General features: G+C 37.0%; 1 long non-coding RNA gene across 1 annotated transcript in view; it reads left to right on the plus strand.

The window, feature by feature from the left end:
- LOC117197090 (uncharacterized) overlaps positions 1-4,466 on the plus strand; it is a 34,384-nt gene extending 29,918 nt beyond the window's left edge. The window contains exon 3 of the long non-coding RNA XR_007479488.1: positions 3,897-4,466. This is a non-coding gene — a long non-coding RNA (uncharacterized LOC117197090). The remainder of the gene's footprint in view (positions 1-3,896) is intronic.
- Positions 4,467-21,957: the final 17,491 nt, after the last annotated feature.

Below are 21,957 nucleotides of genomic sequence, written 5' to 3' on the forward strand. Positions count from 1 at the left end.
TATGACCCAGCAATCCCACCACTGGGCATATACCCTGAGAAAACCATAATTCTAAAAGACCGTGCACCCCAATGTTTATCACGGCACTATTTACAATAGCCAGGACATGGAAGCAACCTAAATGTCCATCAACAGATGAATGGATAAAGAAGATATGGTACATATATACAGTGGAATATTAGCCATAAAAAGGAACGAAACAAGGTGTTTGTTTGTTTGTTTGTTTTTAGCAGATGTGTGATTTGCAAATACTTTCTCCATGGAGCTTCACAATAGAAAGTCTGAGGAAACAACATTCAGAGGTACAGATCATCTGATAAATGGTTGGCCTTAGAGTATTCTCACTACAAGTTATAATAGGCCTCCATTTCTCAGTCATGAAGGAAATAAGGGTACTAAACAAGTTTTCAAGGCAGTGGCCCACTCAAATCTGTACAAAATAAAGATATGGTCCTGAAATGGGGTACAGATGGAGTCTTGACTACAGAAAGCCCATTTACTAAACCGGAACAGGTCAGAGTAGAACAAACAGGAATATTGACTTGGTGACAAATTATCTACCTTAGGGATCCATAGATGCCTTTTCTACTATGGACAGATTTGGTAGCAAAATATAGGACAGAGTTACATTCTTAGGTGGGCTTTTCTTAAGTAATGCTGTGGTGAGTAGAAATCTGCCTGATCGGGGAGAACAGCAGATTGTTAAAGCTAAGTCACATAAAAACTTGTTGTCAATACATAGTCTGGGATAATTGGAAAGCCATCTGGAAAAATAAATAAGTATGAATCCATACCTTACACTTTGCACCAGCATACATTCCCAAAGGAACTTATTTAATAATAAGTTTGAAAAAAAATGAAACCAGACGGTACAAAACAAAACAAAACAAAACAACTAAAGAAACTAAAAGCTAAAGAAAAAAAAATTTTTTACACTACCGTTGAGTGAAGTATCCCTGACTAACTATTATACTAAACTCAGAAAATATTAATAAATTTAGATACACGAAAGTCAAACATTTCTGCATAGCAAAAGCCATCATAAGCAGAGTCAAAGAACAAATGATACACTGAGTAAATGGATATTAACAAATCACATTGAAACAAAGGACTAATTACTGCAATATATTGTGATTTTATATATACACATATATATGTATATGTATATATATATATGTATGTCAGTAATATTTAAGTAGCAGAAAAATGAGCTAAGAATATGAGCAGAGGGTTTATAGAAAAGAAAAAACAAATGACTTTTAGCACATAAAAAGATGCTCAATTGCACTCATAATAAGAAAAGTTCAAATAAACCAAGCATATTGGCAGAGATGAAAGTTTGATAGCACTGTGTTGGCACGAGTATAGGGGTAGATTCACGAAAAATATCTAATAATTATAAATATATGTGCATAAAACAGCAGAGTCAAAATATATGAAGCAAACAGTGACAGAATTGAAGGGAAAAATATTTCTATAATAATAGTTGAAGATTTCAATATATCATTTTCAATAATGGGTAGGACATAGAGAAAGAATATCAATAAGAAATAGAGGACTCAAATAACACTATAAACCTACATCTAACAGAGATATGCAGAACACCCCACCCAACAACATCAGAATACACATTCTTTTTAAGTACACATGGAACATTCCCAAGGATAGAACATATATTAGGGCACAAACTGTCTCAGTAAATTTTAAAAGATTGAAATAATACAAAGTATCTTCTCCAATCTCAGTGGAATAAGTTCCACAAATATGTGGAAATTAAACAACAAATGGCTCAAAGAAGAAACCACAAGGGAAATTAGAAAATACTTAGAGATGAAGAAAAATGAAAACTCATGGGATGCAGCAAAAGCAATGCTCAAGGGGAAACTTATAGCTGTAAATATCTACATTAAAACAGAAAAAAGATTCTAAATCAATAACCTAACTTTACACCTGGAGGATCTATGAAAAAGAGAGAGAGAGAGGGAAAACTACACATCCTTCTGCAAAACTAAAAGAAGGAAGAAAATAATAAATATTAGAGTGGAGATAAATGAAATAAAGAATAGAAAAATAGAAAGTCAACAAGACCAAAAATTGTTTTTTTGAAAAAATAACAAAATTGACAAGCTTTTAGCTATACTGACAAAGAAAAAAGAGACAACACAAAAGTAAAATAAAAAATAAAAGTGGGGAAGGAGAAAAACCATATGATCATCTCAATAGATGCAGAGAAAGCTTTTGACAAAATTCAACACCTATTTATGATATAAACCCTGCAGAAAGTAGGCATAGAGGGAACTTTCCTCAACATAATAAAGGCCATATATGACAAACCCACAGCCAACATCGTCCTCAATGGTGAAAAACTCAAAGCATTTCCACTAAGATCAGGAACAAGACAAGGTTGCCCACTCTCACCACTCTTATTCAACATAGTTTTGGAAGTTTTAGCCACAGCAATCAGAGAAGAAAAGGAAATAAAAGGAATTCAGATCGGAAAAGAAGAAGTAAAGCTGTCACTGTTTGCAGATGACATGATACTATACATAGAGAATCCTAAAGATGCTACCAGAAAACTACTATGGCTAATCAATGAATTTGGTTAAGTAGCAGCATGCAAAATTAATGCACAGAAATCTCTGCCATTCCTATACACTAATGATGAAAAATCTGAAAGTGAAATCAAGAAAACACTCCCATTTACCATTGCAACAAAAAGAATAAAATATCTAGGAATAAACCTACCTAAGGAGACAACAGACCTGTATGCAGAAAATTATAAGACACTGATGAAAGAAATTAAAGATGATACAAAGAGATGGAGAGATATACCATGTTCTTGGATTGGAAGAATCAACATTGTGAAAATGACTCTACTACCCAAATCAATCTACAGATTCAATGCAATCCCTATCAAACTACCACTGACATTTTTCACAGAACTAGAACAAAAACTTTCACAATTTGTATAGAAACATAAAAGACCCCGAATAGCCAAAGCAATCTTGAGAACGAAAAACGGAGCCAGAGGAATCAGGCTCCCTGACTTCAGACTATACTACAAAGCTACAGTAATCAAGACAGCATGGTACTGGCACAAAAACAGAAAGATCAATGGAGCAGGATAGAAAGCCCAGAGATAAACCCATGCACATATGGTCACCTTATCTTTGATAAAGGAGGCAGGAATGTACAGTGGAGAAAGGACAGCCTCTTCAATAAGTGGTGCTGGGAGAACTGGACAGGTACATTTAGAAGTATGAGATTAGATCACTCCCTAACACCATACACAAAAATAAGCTCAAAATGGATTAAAGACCTACATGTAAGGCCAGAAACGATCAAACTCTTAGAGGAAAACATAGGCAGAACACTCTATGACATAAATCACAGCAAGATCCTTTTGACCCACCTCCTAGAGAAGTGGAAATAAAAACAAAAATAAACAAATGGGACCTAATGAAACTTCAAAGCTTTTGCACAGCAAAGGAAACCATAAACAAGACCAAAAGACAACCCTCAGAGTGGGAGAAAATATTTGCAAATGAAGCAACTGACAAAGGATTAATCTCCAAAATTTACAAGCAGCTCATGCAGCTCAATAACAAAAAACCAAAAAACCCAATCCAAAAATGGGCAGAAGACCTAAATAGACATTTCTCCAAAGAAGATATACAGAGTGCCAACAAACACATGAAAGAATGCTCAACATCATTAATCATTAGAGAAATGCAAATCAAAACTACAATGAGATATCATCTCACACCAGTCAGAATGGCCATCATCAAGAAATCTAGAAATAATAAATGCTGGAGAGGGTGTGGAGAAAAGGGAACCCTCTTGCACTGCTGGTGGGAATGTAAATTGATACAGCCACTATGGAGAACAGTATGGAGGTTCCTTAAAAAACTACAAATAGAACTACCATATGACCCAGCAATCCCACTACTGGGCATATACCCTGAGAAAACCATAATTCAAAAAGACTCATGTACCAAAATGTTCATTGCAGCTCTATTTACAATAGCCCAGAGATGGAAGCAACCTAACTGTCCATAATCGGATGAATGGATAAAGAAGATGTGGCACATATATACAATGGAATATTACTCAGCCATAAAAAGAAACGAAATTGAGCTATTTGTAATGAGGTGGATGGACCTAGAGTCTGTCATACAGAGTGAAGTAAGTCAGAAAGAGAAAGACAAATACTGTATGCTAACACATATATATGGAATTTAAGAAAAAAAAATGTCATGAGGAACCTAGGGGTAAGACAGGAATAAAGACACAGACCTACTAGAGAATGGACTTGAGGATATGGGGAGGGGGAAGGGTAAGCTGTGACAAAGCGAGAGAGAGTCATGGACATATATACACTACCACACGTAAGGTAGACAGCTAGTGGGAAGCAGCCGCATAGTACAGGGAGATCAGCTCGGTGCTTTGTGACCACTTGGAGGCGTGGGATAGGGAGGGTGGGAGGGAGGGAGACACAAGAGGGAAGAGATATGGGAACATATGTATATGTATAACTGATTCACTTTGTTATAAAGCAGAAACTAACACACCATTGTAAAGCAATTATACTCCAATTAAGATGTAAAAAAATTAAAAAAAATAAAAATGGGGACATGTATTTTATAGAAATAACAAGATTGTAAGGGGATACTTTGAACAATTTTAACCAACAAATTAGATAACCCAGATAAAATGGACAAATTGACTGAAGAAGAAATAGAAAATCTCAACAGATCTGTAATAAGTAAATAGATTTAATCAGCAATCTCCAAATCTCCAAACAATGAAATGTCCAGGACCAGATGGCTTCACTTGTGAATTCTACAAAACACTTAAAGAAGAACTAACAATCAATCCTTTATCAACTCTTCCCAAAATATAGAAAAGGAGAGAATACTTCCTAACTCATTCCATGAGACCAGAATCACCCTGACGTCAAAGTCAGAAGACATTACAAGAAAGAAAAATTATAAACGAATATCTTTTATGACCATAGATGGAAAAATCCTCAACAGAATATTAGCAAATGGAATCCAATGGCATATTAAAAGGACAATACACCATGACCAAGTGGGATTTATGCCAGGAATGCAAAGGTGTTTCAAAATAAGAAAAGCAATCAACGTAATAGACTGATCACATTAAAAGAAGGAAGGGGGAACATATGATCATCTAGATTGATGCAGAAAAGGCATTTGGCAAAATTCAACACCCTTTCATGGTTGAAAAATCACTAAGAAACTAGGAATAGAAGAAAACTTCCTAAACATGATAAAAGTCATTTATTAAAAACCCACAGTTAATATATTACTCAATTGTGAAAGACTAAAACCTTTCCCCTAAGATCAGAAACAAGACAAGCATGCCCATTTCCACTCCTGCTATTCAAAATTGTACTGAATGTTCTAGCTAGAGCAATTAGACAATAAAAAGAAACAAAAGGCATCCAGATTGGAAAGGAAGAAGGAAAACTATCTGCATTTGCAGAGGACATGATTCTATATATACAGACTCCTAAAGAATCCACAAGAAAACAAATGCAGTGAAGTTGTAGGTTGCAAGATCAACACACAAAAATTCAGTTGTGTTTCTGTACGCCAACAGTGAACAATCAAAAAGGACATTTAAAAGTCTATTTTATTTACATTAGCATCTAAAATAATAAATACCTAGGAATAAATTTAACCAGGAAAGACTTTACACTGAAAACTATAAAATATTGCTTAAAGAAATTAAAGAAGACAAAAATAAGTGGAAAGGCATCCCATACTTATGGGCTGGAAGATTTAATGTTGTTAATATGTTAATACTACTCATAACAATCTACAGATTCAATGAAGTCCTTTTCAAAATACCAATAACCTTTTCTGCAGAAATGGAAAAGTTGATCCTCAGAATCATAGGGAATTACAAGGGGCCCCAAATAGACAAATAATCTTGAAAAAGTAAAACAAAGTTGGAAAACTCACACTTCCTGATTTCAGAATTGACTGCAAAGCTACACTGGTCAAAACAATGTGATACTGGCAGAGGAATAGATATATAGACAAATGGAATAGAATCAAGGGGCTGGAAATAAACCCATACATCTATGGCTACTTGATTTTTGACATGGGTACCAACTCCATTCAATAGGGGAAGAAATCGTCTCATCAACAAATGGTGCAAGGACAATTGAATTTCCATATGCAAAAGAATGAAGTTGGACCCCTACCTTACACCATATATAAAAATTAACTCAAAATGGGTCATGACCTAAATATAATATTATATAATTAAAATAATAATATTATATAATTATTATATATGTATATATTATATATAATTATATAATAATATAATATATAATAATATTATATAATTATAATAATATAATATAATAGGGCTAAAATAATATAACTCTTAGAAGAAAACATAGGAATAAATGTTCATAACCTTGAATTTGTTAATGAATACTCAGATAAGACACCAAAAGCTCAGTCAACAAAAGAAAAAAATAGATAAATTGACTATCAAAATTGTAAAATTTATACATCAAAGGAGATTATCAAGAAAGTGGAAGACACCCTACAGAATGCGAGAAAAATATTTGCAAATCATATATTTGATAAGGGATTGATATCCAGAATATATAGAGAACTCCTACAACTCAACAACACAAAGACAAATTAAAGAATAGATAAAATGGGTAAAGGGCTTGAATAGACATTTCTCCAAAGAAGATATACAACCAGCCAATAAGCACATGAAAAGATTCTCAACATCATTGAATGATTAGAGAAATGCAAATCAAAATCAAAATGATACCACTTTACACCTACCAGGATGACTATAACTAAAACAATAGAAAATTATAAGTGTTGGCAAGAATGTGGAGAAATTAGAATTAGAATTAGAAATTGCTGATGGTAATTTAAAATGGTTCAGCCGTTGTGGAAAACAGTTTGGTGGCTCCTCAAAAGGTTAAACGTAGAATTACCACATTACTCAGGAATTCCAGTCCTAGGTATATACCCAAAAGAATCGAAAATAGGAACTCAAACAGATACTTTGTGCCAATGTTTACTGCAGCATTATTTACAATAGTCAAAAGGTAGAAACCATTCAATTATCCACAAATAGATGAATGGATACATAAAATGTGGTATATACATTCAATAGAATATTATTTGGGCATATAAAGGAATGAAGTTCTGCTTCACGCTACAACACAGAGGAACCTTGAAAACAATATGCTAAATGCAATAAGCCAGACACTAAAGGACAAAAATATCACATGATTACTCTTATTTGCCATATCTAGAATAGGCAAATACACAGAGATAGAAATAAGAGGTTATCAAGGGCTGGGTGGCGGTGGGGAAGCAATGAGGAGTTATAGCTTACTGGGTACAAGGTTTCTGTTTGGGGGTGATTGAAAAAGTTTTGGAAACAGTGATAATGGTGGCAGAACATTGTGAATGTAATCAATACCGCTGAATTGTACACCTAAAAATATTTTAAATGGTAAATTTCATGTTGTATAAATTTTCCACAATAAGAAAGAAGGAGAAGAAGAAACAGTGGCCTCAAAAGAAAAAAAAGAAAACACCTGGTGGTTAATGTGTCGTTTTTCCACTCGCAATTCTCAGCTGCTATTTGTAGTAGAGGTTTCGAACATACAACATATATTTGCTTATATATGCATAGGCAACTAAATTATAACTGGAATTACATACAAGAATTTGAGAACACAGGTTGTTTTTCGGAGGGAAGCTGAGTAGAGGTGAGAGGAATACTTTTCATTGTATACCATTTTGTTTCTTTTGAATTTACGATTTGTTTTAATTAACTAAAATGGATCAAAGCAAAAGTTTTGAAGTAGAAGATTACCTTCTGTGCAGTAAATGGTTAACTCAACAGGTCTGGGTCATACAGACTTGTAGTTTCCAAAGGAAGGTCAGGCTCCTGCTGGGCTCCCAGGAGATAGCCTCTAAGCCCTGTCAGTTAAGAGTACCTGAGGCCACACCAGAGAGTTTATGCTGATACCCTGATTTATGGTTGGGCCTTAATGGAGACCAAATTCAGCCACAGAGTCAGCCATGTCTACATGACTGATGCTGGATAAAAACCCTTGACATAAAGCCTTGGGTGAGCTTACCTGGTTGGCAACACTTTCTGCATGTTGTCACACATCATTGTTGGAAGAATTAAATGTTATCAAAAAGACTCCAGTGGGAGGGGACACCTTGAAGCTTGTGCCTGGTCTCCTGCATTCTGCCCTATGTGCCTTTTTCTTTTTGATTTTAATCTGTATCCTTTGCTGTAGTAAATTGTAACCATGAGTATAACAGCTTTGCCAAACTCTGTAAGTTCTTGTAATTAATCATTAAATCTAATTCTTTATTTTTATATTTGTTGGATTTATTTATTGAATTACAATTAACATACAACATTATAGTAGTTTCAGGTGTACAACATAGCAACATAGTGATTCAATATTTTTATACATTATGAAATGATCACTACAATAATCTAATTACCACATGTCACCAAAGTTTTTACAATATTATATCCTATGTTGTATGTTACATCTCTGTAACTTTTTATTTTTCCTTTGGGAAAAATTTTTTTAAATTTTTTATTGGAGTATAGTTGATTTACAATATTGTGTTTGTTTCTACTGTATAGAAAGGTGAATCAGTTATACATACACATATATCCACTCTTTTTAAGATTCTTTTCCCATATAGGTCATTACAGAGTATTGAGTAGAGTTCCCTCCTGTAGTGCTATACAGGAGGTCCTTATTATGTATCTATTTTATACAAAGTTTATGGAAAGCCTTATTTTTTTTTTGTAGCTGGAGGTTTGTACCTCTTTATCCCTTTCATCTTTTTCATCTGTCCCCCACATATCCCTCCCCTATGGCAACCATCTGCTTGTTCTCTGTATCTATAAGTCTGTTTTGTTTTGTTTATTTTTTTATTTTTTAAAATTTATTTATTTTATTTATTTTTGGCTGTGTTGGGTCTTTGTTGCTGCCTGCAGGCTTTCTCTAGTTGTGGCGAGTGGGGGCTGCTCTTTGTTGTGGTGTGTGGGCTGCTTATTGCAGTGGCTTCTCTTGTTGCAGAGCATGGGCTCTAGGCACACGGGCTCAGTAGTTGTGGCTCACGGGCTGTAGAGTGCAGGCTCAGTAGTTGTGGCGCACGGGCTTAGTTGCTCTGTGGTATGTGGGATCTTCCCAGACCAGGGCTTGAACCCTAACCTTAACCCTCCATTGGCAGGCAGATTCTTAACCACTGCAGCACCAGGGAAGCCCGTTTTGTTTTTGAGGTTCCACATATAAGTGAAATCACATGATGTTTGCCTTTCCCTGTCTGACTTATTTCACTTAGCATAGTATCCTCCAGGTCTATCCATGTTGCCTCAAATGGCAAGATTTCATTCTTTTTTATGGCTGAGTAATGTTCCATTGTGTGTGTGTGTGTGTGTGTGCATCACATCTTCATCCATTTATCTATCAATGGACACAGGTTGCTTCCATATCTTGACTATTGTAAATAGTGTTGCAATGAACATAGGGGTACATGTATCTTTTTGAATAAGCTATTTTGATTTATTTGGATATATACCCAGAAGTTGAATTAATGGGTTATATGGGCGTTCTATTTTTAGTTCTTTGAAGAACCTCTATACTGTTTTGCATAGTGGCTGGACAAATTTACATTCCCACTAACAGTGCACAAGGGTACCCTTTTCTCCACATCTTTAGCAACACTCGTTTCTTGCTTTTTTGATAATAGTTATTCTGACAGGTGGGAGGTGATATCTCACTGTGGTTTGATTTGCATTTCACTGATGCATAGTGATGTTGAGCATCTTTTCATGTGCCTGTTGGCATTTGTATGTCTTCTTTGGAAAAATGTCTATTCAGGTATTCTGCCCACTTTCTGACTGGGTTGTTTGCGTTTTTGATGCTGAGTTGTATGTGCTGTTAATATATTTTGAATATTAACCTCTTATCCATACCATTTGCAAATTTTTCTCCCATTCAGTAAGTTGTCTTTTCATTTTGTCAATGGTTTCCTTTGCTGTGCAAAAGCTTTCAAATTTGATTAGGTCCCATTTGTTTATTTTTGCTTTTATTTCTTTTGCCTTGGGAGACTGATCTAAGAAAATATTGCTATGATTTATGTCAAAGACTGTTCTGCTTATGTTTTCTTCTAAGAGTTTTATGGTTTCCAGTCTAACATTTAGGTCTTTATTCCATTTTGAGTTTATTTTTGTATGTGGTGTTAGATAATGTTCTAATTTCACTCTTTTACAGGTAGCTATCAAGTTGTCCCAGTACCACGTATTGAAGAGACTGTCTTTTCTCCATTGTGTATTCTTGCCTCCTTTGTCATAGGTTAATTGACCATAAGTGGGTGGGTTTATTTCTGGGCTCTCTATTCTGTTCCATTGATCTATGTGTCTTTTTTGTGCCAGTACCATACTGTTTTGATTACTGTAGCTTTGTAGTATAGTCTGAAGTCAAGGAGTGTAATTCCTCCATCTCTGTTCATTTTTCTTAAAATTGGTTTGGCTATTTGGGGTCTTTTGTGTTTCCATACAAATTTTTAAATTAGTTGTTCTAGTTTTGTGAAAAATGTCATGGGTATTGCATTGAATCTGTAGATTGCCTTGGATAGTATGGTCATTTTAACAATATTAATTCTTCTAATCCATGAACATGGTATATCTTTCCACCTGTTTGTGTTGTCTTCAATTTCTTTCATCAGTGTCCTATAGTTTTCTGAGTATAGGTCTTTTACTTCCTTACATAGGTTTATTCCTAGGTATTTTATTCTTTTTGATGTGATGACAAATGGGATGGTTTCCTTAATTTCTCTGATAGTTCATTGTTAGTGTACAGAAATACAACAGATTTCTGTTTATTAGTTTTGTATCCTGCAACTTTATTGAATTCATTGATGAGCCTTAGTAGCTGTTTGATGGTATCTTTAGGATTTTATATGTGTAGTGTCATGTCATCTGCAAACAGTGACAGTTTTACTTCTTCCTTTCCAATTTGGATGCCTTTTATTTGTTTTTCTTGTCTGATGGCTGTGTCTAGGACTTCCAATACTATGTTGAACAAAAGTGGTGAGACTGGGCATACTTTTCTTATTCGTGATCTTAGAGGAAATGCTTTCAGCTTTTCACCATTGAGTATGATGTTAGTGAAGGGCTTGTCATCCATGGTCTTTATTATGTTGAGGTATGTTCCCTCTATACCCACTTTCTGGAGAGTTTTTATCAAAAATGGATGTTGAATTTTGTCAAATGCTTTTTCTGCATTTATTGAGATGATCATATGGTTTTATTCTTCAATTTGTTAATGTGGTGTATCACAATATATGAGGGAACTTTCTAACAATCACATCTGGACAATTGAATAGTTGTTCCTTCTCAGAAGTGCATGTGCTCACTGGGGCCCTGTAGCCACCAAATAGATGACCGTCTCTCAGCTATGTTGCAGGCAAGATTGGACTTCATGGTGTCTCAGGCTCCTCCCATGCTGAGTCTATAAGTCTACATACAGACAACAGGCTGCAATCTGACAAAAGTGTCTTTTCTTTGGATTGCAAAATAAATAAATGGTTGTTTATAAAGAGCCAGTAAGGGCAAAGGCATAGGCAGCCCGAGGATGTGGGCTCCAAGAAACAATTGTCACTGGGCACAGACCAATAAAGTGACTTGGTTAAAGAATAAGTTTGAAAATCTGCCTCTCAAACTTGTCTTTATTTGAAAGAAAAAAGAAAAGGCCAAAAGCTTTTACTATTGCTTTTTGGATATCTGTTTAAAACAAAGCGGAGATGTGAGTTCAAGGTTTATTGTCCACAATTAAAAAGGAATCAGGTTTTGGTTTTAATATACTTCCTGCAATATAGTAAGCTTTCAAATGAAAGTGTTTGTTGCACAGCCTGAATGGTCAATAAATCAATTTTGTGTGTCTGTGTTGGTGTCTGTGATTTGTCATCATGCCTTCTTACAATAATCACTCCTCAAAGAACTGTCTCAATGACTGTCTTTGAAGTAACTGAAATATGTCTTATTAATGTACTGGTTTATGTGAAAGCATGTAAAAGGCAAACACACACAAGCAAAATTATCTCCAAAAATTAATCACTTGTTAACTGCTGCTTCCTTCCACTAGAATATAAACCATTTTGTTTGGTAGCGTATCTGGCACCTAGAATAGCACATAGTAAGTACTCAATAGGTCACTGCTGAGAGAATTCCAACACTTATTGGAATGGAACTCTTCTACCTTCAGCTTCCTAACTACGAATTTGGATGCTAGAGACAAGCAGCAGGGAAAATTCCTCAAATCAAAAGAAGCATCAGGGTATGCAGCAGGCAAAGGGAAGGGGAGAGGAAGAGAGGGACACTCCCTATGCCCACAGAGGGACATTGAGTCTCTAGTCCCGTGATCTTTGCTGGTTCCCAGGCTGGCCTGAGACTTGATCTGGGCTCATGACCTCTTTCAGTGAGGCTATAGTGCTGGTGGCAGAGTATTTGTTGGGGAGGTGGGATTTAAATGCATGCACAGTCTTTTTTAAATGATATTTAAAACTTTTGCTGGGCTCTCAAGTTTTGGTGCATTACAAGCAAAGGCCTGTTAGGCAAAGCCTAGTTTCAGTTTTGGCTCACAGTAACATTCTCGGGGACCTACTGGAGTCATCCATCACAGGGGGACATCTCCCTGACCCCACCTGCTCCCGCCTCAACCCAACTTTTCAGAAGTATTGGAAAGAACCTTTTCCCTCTCTTCTTTTTCCCTTCTCTAACTCTTCAGCAAGGCTAACTACTGATGCTACCCACTACGGATCAGGGTCAACATACAGTTCTCTTCTCCCCCTCCTCCCTCTCCTTGGTGCTCTGTCTCTCTCTCTCAACATTTTTTAAAACAGCCTGGCCACAGGATGCACCTGTCCTCGTCCCCTCCTGGGGCGAGCCCAAGGAGCCAGGTGCTGCCCTTGCTGGGGGAGGCTTACAGCTGTTTTGCCTGTGGGTGGGTGGTAACTTGAAGACCATTTGGGCCTTGGGTGCAAGCCAAGATTTTTAATCTAACCTCACCAGTAGCAAAGCCAATATGTTGATCCACATCTGGCTTCTGTGTCTGTGTGTCATTAATTCATTCTCAAACATCAAAAATAATAGATTTAATTTTCCTCAAAATGAAAGATATTTAAAAGTTAACAAATAAAAGTCAGCTGATACTCTTATATAATAATTCTACAAGGCTTTAGCAAGGCTTAAATCAGGTATGCCAGTTTTAGTTTCAGAGAAGCAGGGAGCTTTTTATCTATTCTTGCCTGGAAGGCAATTGTTAGGGTCTTTGTGGGAACCTAACGATCGTCGCATTTCATTCCCACCTGAGGTTTGAACCAATTAAGAAATAAGGTAGATGAGTTGATATATTAATGAAGAAATAACTTATATTTACAGGCAAGCATGGGCTTCCCAACCCAGTCACAGGTAATGTCAGAGTCCTCCCCTCGTGGCAGGTCTGTCTCTGCAGGACTTGCAGCATGGAGGAGCCATGGCAAACGTGGGCTTCCCATGAGCATCTCATGCTGAGGAAAGAGGCAGAAGGGGCTGCACACCATCTGGCTCCCCTTCCAAATTCCAGCAGGTGGGGGAGGAGTCGAATCAGGAGTGGGTAACGATCATTCCTCCCCAACAACAAAATGGAAGCCGGAGCAGTGCAGACCACTTCTCCGTCGCCCTCAGGCAACTTGTCAAAGCTGAGTAGAGTATCTGGCTGGTTCAGAGCCAGGAGCAGAGAAGGGCATGGTTAGAGCTGATAGCAAGTGTGGAGAGAAGCTCTCTGCACTGCTCTCTAGCTGCCTTGCTAGTTTGCCTGGCCTTTTTAAATGAGGTATAAATTACATACAGTAAAGCACATAATATTGTTGCCCTTTTATATGTAGATATTCCTTTAACCTCCACCAGTATGAGATATAGAACATTTTCTGGGTTGCTTTCAAAAGACCTGGTCCACACCTTCTTCTGACCTGAGGAATATCCGAGAAATTCTATTTCCATAAAAATTATTTTCCATGCTTACCTTACACATGTAATCTTTAATTTGTATCCACTTTATCAATTATAGCAATAGTTTCAATTTTTAAGCATTAAAAAATTAATTTTTAAGCTTAAAAAGTTCAACTTATCAAGAGATGTTATTCTTTCAGGGAAGTGATTATCTGTCCCAGGCACTGACTTCCTTCCTCTTAGCAAGAAATTAGAAATTTCTCATAGGGGAAATTCTTTCCCCTATGGTGACAGCATCAGATTTAGAATTACCTCACCAATGGGAGGTTTCTCGTCATTAGCCAACCAATAACAGTCACAGTCAAATGAAATGCATTTTCAAAGGAAATCACTTCTCCAGGAAGCATGTTTTCCTAGAGCACCTGCAGTGCTTTAGAGGAAACATGTCGGCTTTGTAAATGGGTATATTGTTCTTAAATGATACAAGTGGAATTCTGATGCTGAAACATTTTTCATGAGCTTTTTTCCCCAAGGAACTTTAGATCTAAGTTAAAACTTTAAATTAACTTAACGTGATCAGCTTTACATTTTTAATAATAAAATTGCCGAATATTCCTTCCCTTAAAAAAGTCCCATGAGATACAAAATAGATAAAATCTAGGGAAAAGATACCCTTGTCGCAAGCTGTATATCTATATATTTAATATATACATTTATATAAATATGTTATGTAAATATATATATCTATACATACATATCTATATCTTTCTATCTATAAAAAATAAATATAACGTAACATACAGTATTACAGCTCGCCTACCACAACGTGTTCATACGCTGCCCAGCTGGCTGACTGTATAAATGCTGACCTGTAACCCTCCTTTGGGCACCTACACAGGGGCCAGCAGGGCTCGGGCCCGGCTTTGACAGCATTTGCTAGACAGGCCCGGGAGGATGCGAATACTCAGGCACAAATCAGGTCAAAACACCATCATAATAGCACTAAATTAGGTGATACATAGCAAGTAACTGGGCGCAAACACAATGCTTAGCTCTGAGCACATCCAGGTGAGGGCCAGACTTCGCTTTACTGCGTCAGTAATAGCTAAATTGTTAGCGGTCCTAGTCTATGCCTTTGCTCTTGGTTCGCCTCTTCAGTCTGAGTGGCAGGACAGATGTTAAGTATTGTACACACATAACGTTAGTGACAGCTAAAGACTGTGGCTCTCCAGAACACCAAGCTGGGCCACCGCCTCTAGCTGGCAGTGAACAGTTGAGTCTCTTCTATAGATTCAGGGCAAAGAATGAGATGTCGTGTTAGGCTCATTTCAGCTCTAAAGTGCCACAAGTCTTCATTCGAAGCTTTCGTTAGACTTTAAGGTCATGACCACTAGAAGGTGAACTGCAAAGGGGCTTCCCTGTCTACCTTGGCCATTCTTTTCTGGTGTCTATTTTTAAAGGAATGTGAGGAGCTTTGAGAAAGACCTCGAAGTCACTGAAATCCCAAAAAAGATATCATTCTATTACCACTTCCTTTTTGTTTGACGCCTTATAAGAAAATACACATTCATCCTAAGGGTCATAATCAACTTTTCTTTCCATCGCATGGATTAATACATGATTCTATATGCACTGTGTCTAGTGTCAAGTTTCACTGCCTTCTAGGAACATCTGTTTCAGAAATGTATGACTTGTTCTTTTGGGCTAATTTTCTTTTACTGTCATTTTAAAGCCCAAAATGGGGTTCTCTTGCTGAGTCTTTCCTTAAAATTTCACTTTTAGTTGATAGTATTCATTTGTGCATTTATTGGTGCTCTGTGGTGACCTAGATGGATGGGATGGGGGGTGGTAGGAGGGAGGTCCAAGAGAGAGGGGATATATGTATACATACAGCTGATTCACTTTGTTGTACAACAGAACCTAACACAACATTTTAAAGCAACTATACCCTTTACCCCCCAAAAAAGCATATACTGAGTGCCCGTTCTGGGCTGGAGCCTAGAATGGAGACATGAGTGAGCCAGTATTGATCATGGGCCTCTGTCAGAGTTGGAGGCCAGAGTGCCTTTCCCAGGCATGTCTCCCACACCCCATCCTTGTAGTGGAAAAGCTAGAGGCCATATTGGTGTGACATAACCTCCCTAACCTCCACCTCAACTTGGCCACAGTAGATTGGATTGGGAGGGTGGAGTGGCTGACGCGAAATGGGCCAATCACAGTTGTTTCCTAGGAATTCGGAATTGAGACCAAGAGGAAAAGAGTATGTCTCCCTCCATATAAAACAGTATAATTGTCAAAGCTATTTTCTGCCAAGTGACAGCTACTGAAAAAATGAAGAATGAAGAAAGCTGACAGGAGAATTGGAGATAAAGATGGAGAGAGGTGGTTTCCTGGGTGCCCCTTACAAACAAGCTAATGTCTCTGGTCTTTTACTGAATCCCAGTTGTATTTCTGCTTATGATTTCATGAAACACTCCATACCCCTGTGTTCTTAAAATAAACCTCCCCTTTTGCTTAAGTTAGTGCCCAGTGTGCTTCTGTTGCTTACATTCAAGAGTCTTAACATGGTGTCCTGTCCATAAGCAGATCTTCGTTTAGTAAGTCAGACTGAAAAATACATTTTACAATACTTCCCAGTGTGGCAGGACTCTGAGTTCCTGGGCCAGGAGCCATAAGTGTTTTATTCATCCCTGTATCCCTGGCACATTGTAGGAGCTCAAGGGATTGAATGTTGACTCTACAACTAAATGCATGAAGGAAGAGCCTTGGAACCCTCAGCAGCCTACTTAACCACTCTTTCTTCAGGTTCCTCCTCTGAAAGGACCCTTAGAAATTATTTGGTTTAAGTATTTATTCTACAGAAGAGGAAGCTGGGGCCCAGAGAGGTCAAAACCACTCGCCCAAGGTCACACAGCTAGTTTGCAGCAGAACCGAAACTACAATTCATGTCTCCAAGCTCTGAAGCCAGTACTCTTCGTACTACTCTGTAATTTTCCCTTCCTGTGGAACCAACTTCCATTGACCTCAATGGATAATACAGCCAAACGCCCCTAAAGTCAGCCTCCCTTGCTTAAAACTTCCTCAGTGTGGGTTCATAAGTCAGCCATCATATAGAAAAACTCTTGAAAAGGAAACTCACAGTGTCAGTCATCACAGAACTTGGCTAGCCACAGGTACTATTCAATGAGTGGAGGAGAAGCCCCCCAAAGCTGGTGTGTCATGTGAAGACTCAGCATGAGGTAACTAAGACAACTCACGGAACAACTTCTTGTTTTTATTGTCCAGTGAGATGGGGTTTTTCCCCGCCCTTGCCAGTCATAAGAATAAATGAAGAATTGATTACCCCAACACTGATGAACAGAAACATTCTCTCAAATACAATTATGTGAAAGGCATATCTGAGTGAAACCTGGGAAGGACTTAAAAATAAACAAAATAAGTTGATCTGCTAATCAAGAGAAGCAAAGAAAAAAATTCACATTAAAAAGAAAGGCAAGGGAATGATAAACAAAGAATTTAGGATGGTGGCTACAGTCCTAAATGCTGGGTGGGGAGAAGCACAGATATAAAATGGGAGAGGACCAGAACACTAGAACCAAATTATTGCCAAAGTACTGGCTTGTGTGTTGGTGATGATGGGTAGTGGGTTCATGGGTGTTTTTATATTATTAAAAATAAATAAATAAATAAGTAAATTAATAAAAGAGCCAGATATGGACCAATGGTGGGTGTGTCATGAACCAAGGATTATGAATAATCTAAGTCTGTGCAGATAAGATCCATGGACAAGAAAGAAAGTGGAAAAGAGTAATTATAGCGTCAAAATAATGTCCTTGTTTCTCTCAAACTAGAAAATAAACATCTTATGACATATTAAATATTTTTGTTTTGTTATTATTCTACCTGTTGTGACACTTACTTTGTCACTGTCAGGTAGAAAATAAAGGTCTCTTTAATTTGTTTAATATCTGAGTTAAGCTATACATGCTGATAAATGAGTGTTAGCCTTACTTTATAGACTACTTTATAAGAAGCAATAATGCCTTGCTAGGGCTTCCCTGGTGGCGCAGTGGTTGAGAGTCCGCCTGCTGATGCAGGGGACGCGGGTTCGTGCCCCGGTCCAGGAGGATCCCACATGCCGCGGAGCGGCTGGGCGCGTGAGCCATGGCCACTGAGCCTGCGCGTCCGGAGCCTGTGCTCCGCAACGGGAGAGGCCACAACAGTGAGAGGCCCGCGTACCGCAAAAAAAAAAAAAATGCCTCGCTTACCATTCAGAACTAAGACACTCTATGACAAACGTGGGCTTCCTGTGTGTAGCTTACAATATCAGATTGACATGCTAAAACTTGCTTTAGTTTCAGTTTTGAAATAATTGAGGACAGACTTTTTCAGGTCCTGCAATGTTTATTAAATGGACAAGAAAGTATGTTCTAAGACTTTCTGAAACAGGGCTCCAGAAGCAAACAAACTAAGAAGGAAAACAAGAAAAAAACTGAGTAAGAAAGTTGGAGATGAGTTTTGATAGCAACAAAGCTGCCTCGTTAATGTTTTACATTTTATTGATAGTTGATTGCCTGGCCCTGATGAAATGGGAACACACATTCCATAATCCCCCCTTGAGATCACTGCTGTTTTAAAAACATTAACATAGGCAAAAGAAATCTGGTAAAATACTACCACCTGGGGACACCTGGTGAAGGAAATACGGGGGTCCTTTCTGCTATTTCTGCAACTTTTCTGCAAGTCTGAAATTATTTCAAAATAACAAGTTTATAAGTAAATGAAAAGACTGGCAATCAATTTGAATCAGCATTATTTTTATAAAGGTAAAGAACAGCAGCTTTAAGAAAATGTAAGAGAAACTATACAGTTGAGTGTAAATGATTATTCCAGGGTTGCACACAGTTAACTGTAAAACCATAAGCCAGGGTCCAGGTCATGGAGAAGCTGCTGGTCTTCCTTTCGTGACCTAATAGCCGTGCGGTGGTGGGGAGTGTTTAGGGCAAATTCAGATGCAGTGAAACCCTTCAGTGGACACAACTGCTAGATAATTTCTGTGCAGTCTAGTCCCCAAGACTGTAACATTTACTTCTTGGTAAATAAAATAAAATATTACCGTGCAGGTAGAGTTGGAGGGAATGGCCTGCAGAAAAGGCTGTTAAACCTCTCAGAAGAAAAGGCACTGCCCATGATCATTTAAAAGCTCGAATCCAAGATGGGGCAATACTAGGAAAATGCTAACTTTGCTAAAATAATTTTTCTCACTGCAGTCTGAATACAAGTTGAAGGGGTATTTGTTGGTGGTGTGGTGTTTAGTTTTTGTTTTTTAAAGTACATTGAGGGGAAAATAATTCATCTCCTTCTAATAACAACAGTATTGATGCCTCTTTGTTAAATCACCTTGGAATTAATATGAGAATTGTAATCTTTTTTACCTCATTCTTTGTGGAAGTGGTTCTCCATCAATAAATGTTAAGATTTGATTCAGAAAGCAAGGAAAGAAACTTGCAATTTACTTTCCTAGAAGAAACAGTATTCTCTCCCTCTGAACAATCCTAAGGAGGAAGGAAATATAGGATTTCATGTTCTCATTTCTGCTGAAGTTATGAATCATCACACCTGTGTTAACAGTTACTCACTGTAAGAGCTTTATGATGCCCACATGGGGGCATTAGTGAAATTCGGTGTGCCTAACTTTTCATCCACGTGGCCAAGCAAAATGGACTTAAATCTTACTGGGGCAGTCTCTCCCCCACCTCATCACCCTCCCCCCGACTTTTTATGTTTCTCTGTAGTTGAGTAGTTTTCAAGACAAGGAGCAGTAGCTAGAAGGAGACCATGTATATGAAGAGAAACCATGGGCAGCAAAATCTAAAGGAATCTGCAATATGTAAACAGATAGTATTTTTTTCTTTCTCATTTTTTTCTACAGTGACTGTCAGGGAGATGAATTAACAAGGTAGATGAGAGGGAGGGAAAGAAGTTTCAAATTAAGTTTTTTCTTTTAACATGTGTGTACCAGAAACAAATTACCAAAACTGACAGAAAATCTGAATAGACATGTAACAAGTAAAGAGATTGAATTAGTCTTCAAAAAGCTTCCTACAAATAAAAGCTCAGACTCTCATGGCTTCACTGATGAATTCTACCAAATGTTTAAAGCATAACTAACTTCAATTCATCACAAACTTTTTCAAAATACAGAACATGAAGGAACACTTTCCAAGTTATTCCATGAAGCTAGCATTACACTGGTACCCAAACCTGATGAAAACACCACAAGAAAAGAAAACAAAACTACAGACCACTATTTAAAATAGCCAGAACATGGAAGCAACCTAAATGTCCATCAACAGAGGAATGGATAAAGAAGATGTGGTACATATATACAATGGAATGTTACTCAGCCATAAAAAGGAATGAAATTGGGTCATTTATAGAGACATGGATGGACCTAGAGACTGTTACACAGTTAAGTAAGTCAGAAAGAGAAAAACAGATATCATATATTAATGTCTATATGTGGAATCTGAAAAAATTGGTATAGGCGATCTTATTTACAAAGCAGAAATGGAGACACAGACATAGAGAACAAAAGTATGGATACCAAGGGGGGAGGGAGGATGGGATGAACTGGGGGATTGGGATTGACAGATATACATTACTATGTGTAAGATAACTAACGAAAACCTACTGTTTAGCACAGGACCCTCTACTCAGTGCTCTGTGGTGACCTAAATGAGAAGGAAATCCAAAAAAGAGGGGATATATGTATACATATAGCTGATTCACGTTGCTATACAGTATAAACTGACACAATATCATAAAGCAACTATACTCCAATAAAAATTTTAAAAAAAACTATAGACCAATAATCCCTTAAAAATATAGACACAAAGTCCTCAACAAAATACTAACAAACTGAGTCCAGAAACATATAAAGAGGATTAATTCAAATAAGATTTAGCCAACGAATCTAAGGTTGGTTTGACATTGTAAAAGCAATCAACGTGATACACCATAATGAATAATTAACAAAGCTACACGGTCATCTCAATAGATGGAGAAAAAGAATTTTACAAAATTCAACACCCTTTCATAATAAAAGCATCCAAAAACCTAAGAATATAATGGAATTTTCTCAATGTGATAAAGAGTTTCTATAAAAAATTCACAGTTAACATCACACTATATAGTAAAAGACTGAAAGTTTTCCCCAAAAATCAGAAACAGGACAAGAATGTCCACTCTCTTCACTTCTATTCAACATTGTACTGGAGGATTGAGTCAGGGCAATTATACAAGAATGAGAAGAAGACATCCAGACTGTAAAGAGAGAATTAAAACCCTCTTCATTTGCAGATGACGCGATCTTATATACAGAAATCTGAAGCAAGCCACAAAATAAAATAGTAGAACTAATAAACGAATTCATCCAGATTGCAGGGTACAAGATCAATGTACAGAAGATAATTGAGTTTATACACTAGCAATGAACAATCTGAAAATGAAATTAGGAAAATGGTTCAATTTACAATAGTCTCAAAAAGATTAAAATGCTTAGGGATAAATTTAACACGGGAAATGTAAGACCTGTATGGTGAAAGCTACAGAACATCATCAAAAAAATTAAAGAAGACCTAAATTAATGGAAAGACATTCCATGTTCATAGATTGGAATACCTAATATTTATTGTTAAGATGAAAATACTCCCCAAATTGATGTACAGATTCAATGCAAATCAAAATCCTATCAAAATCCCAGCTGGCTTTTTTTTTTTTTTTTTTTGGCAGAAAACGCATATGGAAATCAAGGGATACAGAATAGCCAGAATAATCTTGTAAAGTAAGAACAAAGTTAGAAGAGGGTCGTCCTTCCGATTTCAAAGCCTACAAAACAACAGAAAGCAA

This window comes from Orcinus orca, chromosome 10 (assembly GCF_937001465.1).
Source record: "Orcinus orca chromosome 10, mOrcOrc1.1, whole genome shotgun sequence".
Lineage (NCBI taxonomy): Eukaryota > Metazoa > Chordata > Mammalia > Artiodactyla > Delphinidae > Orcinus > Orcinus orca.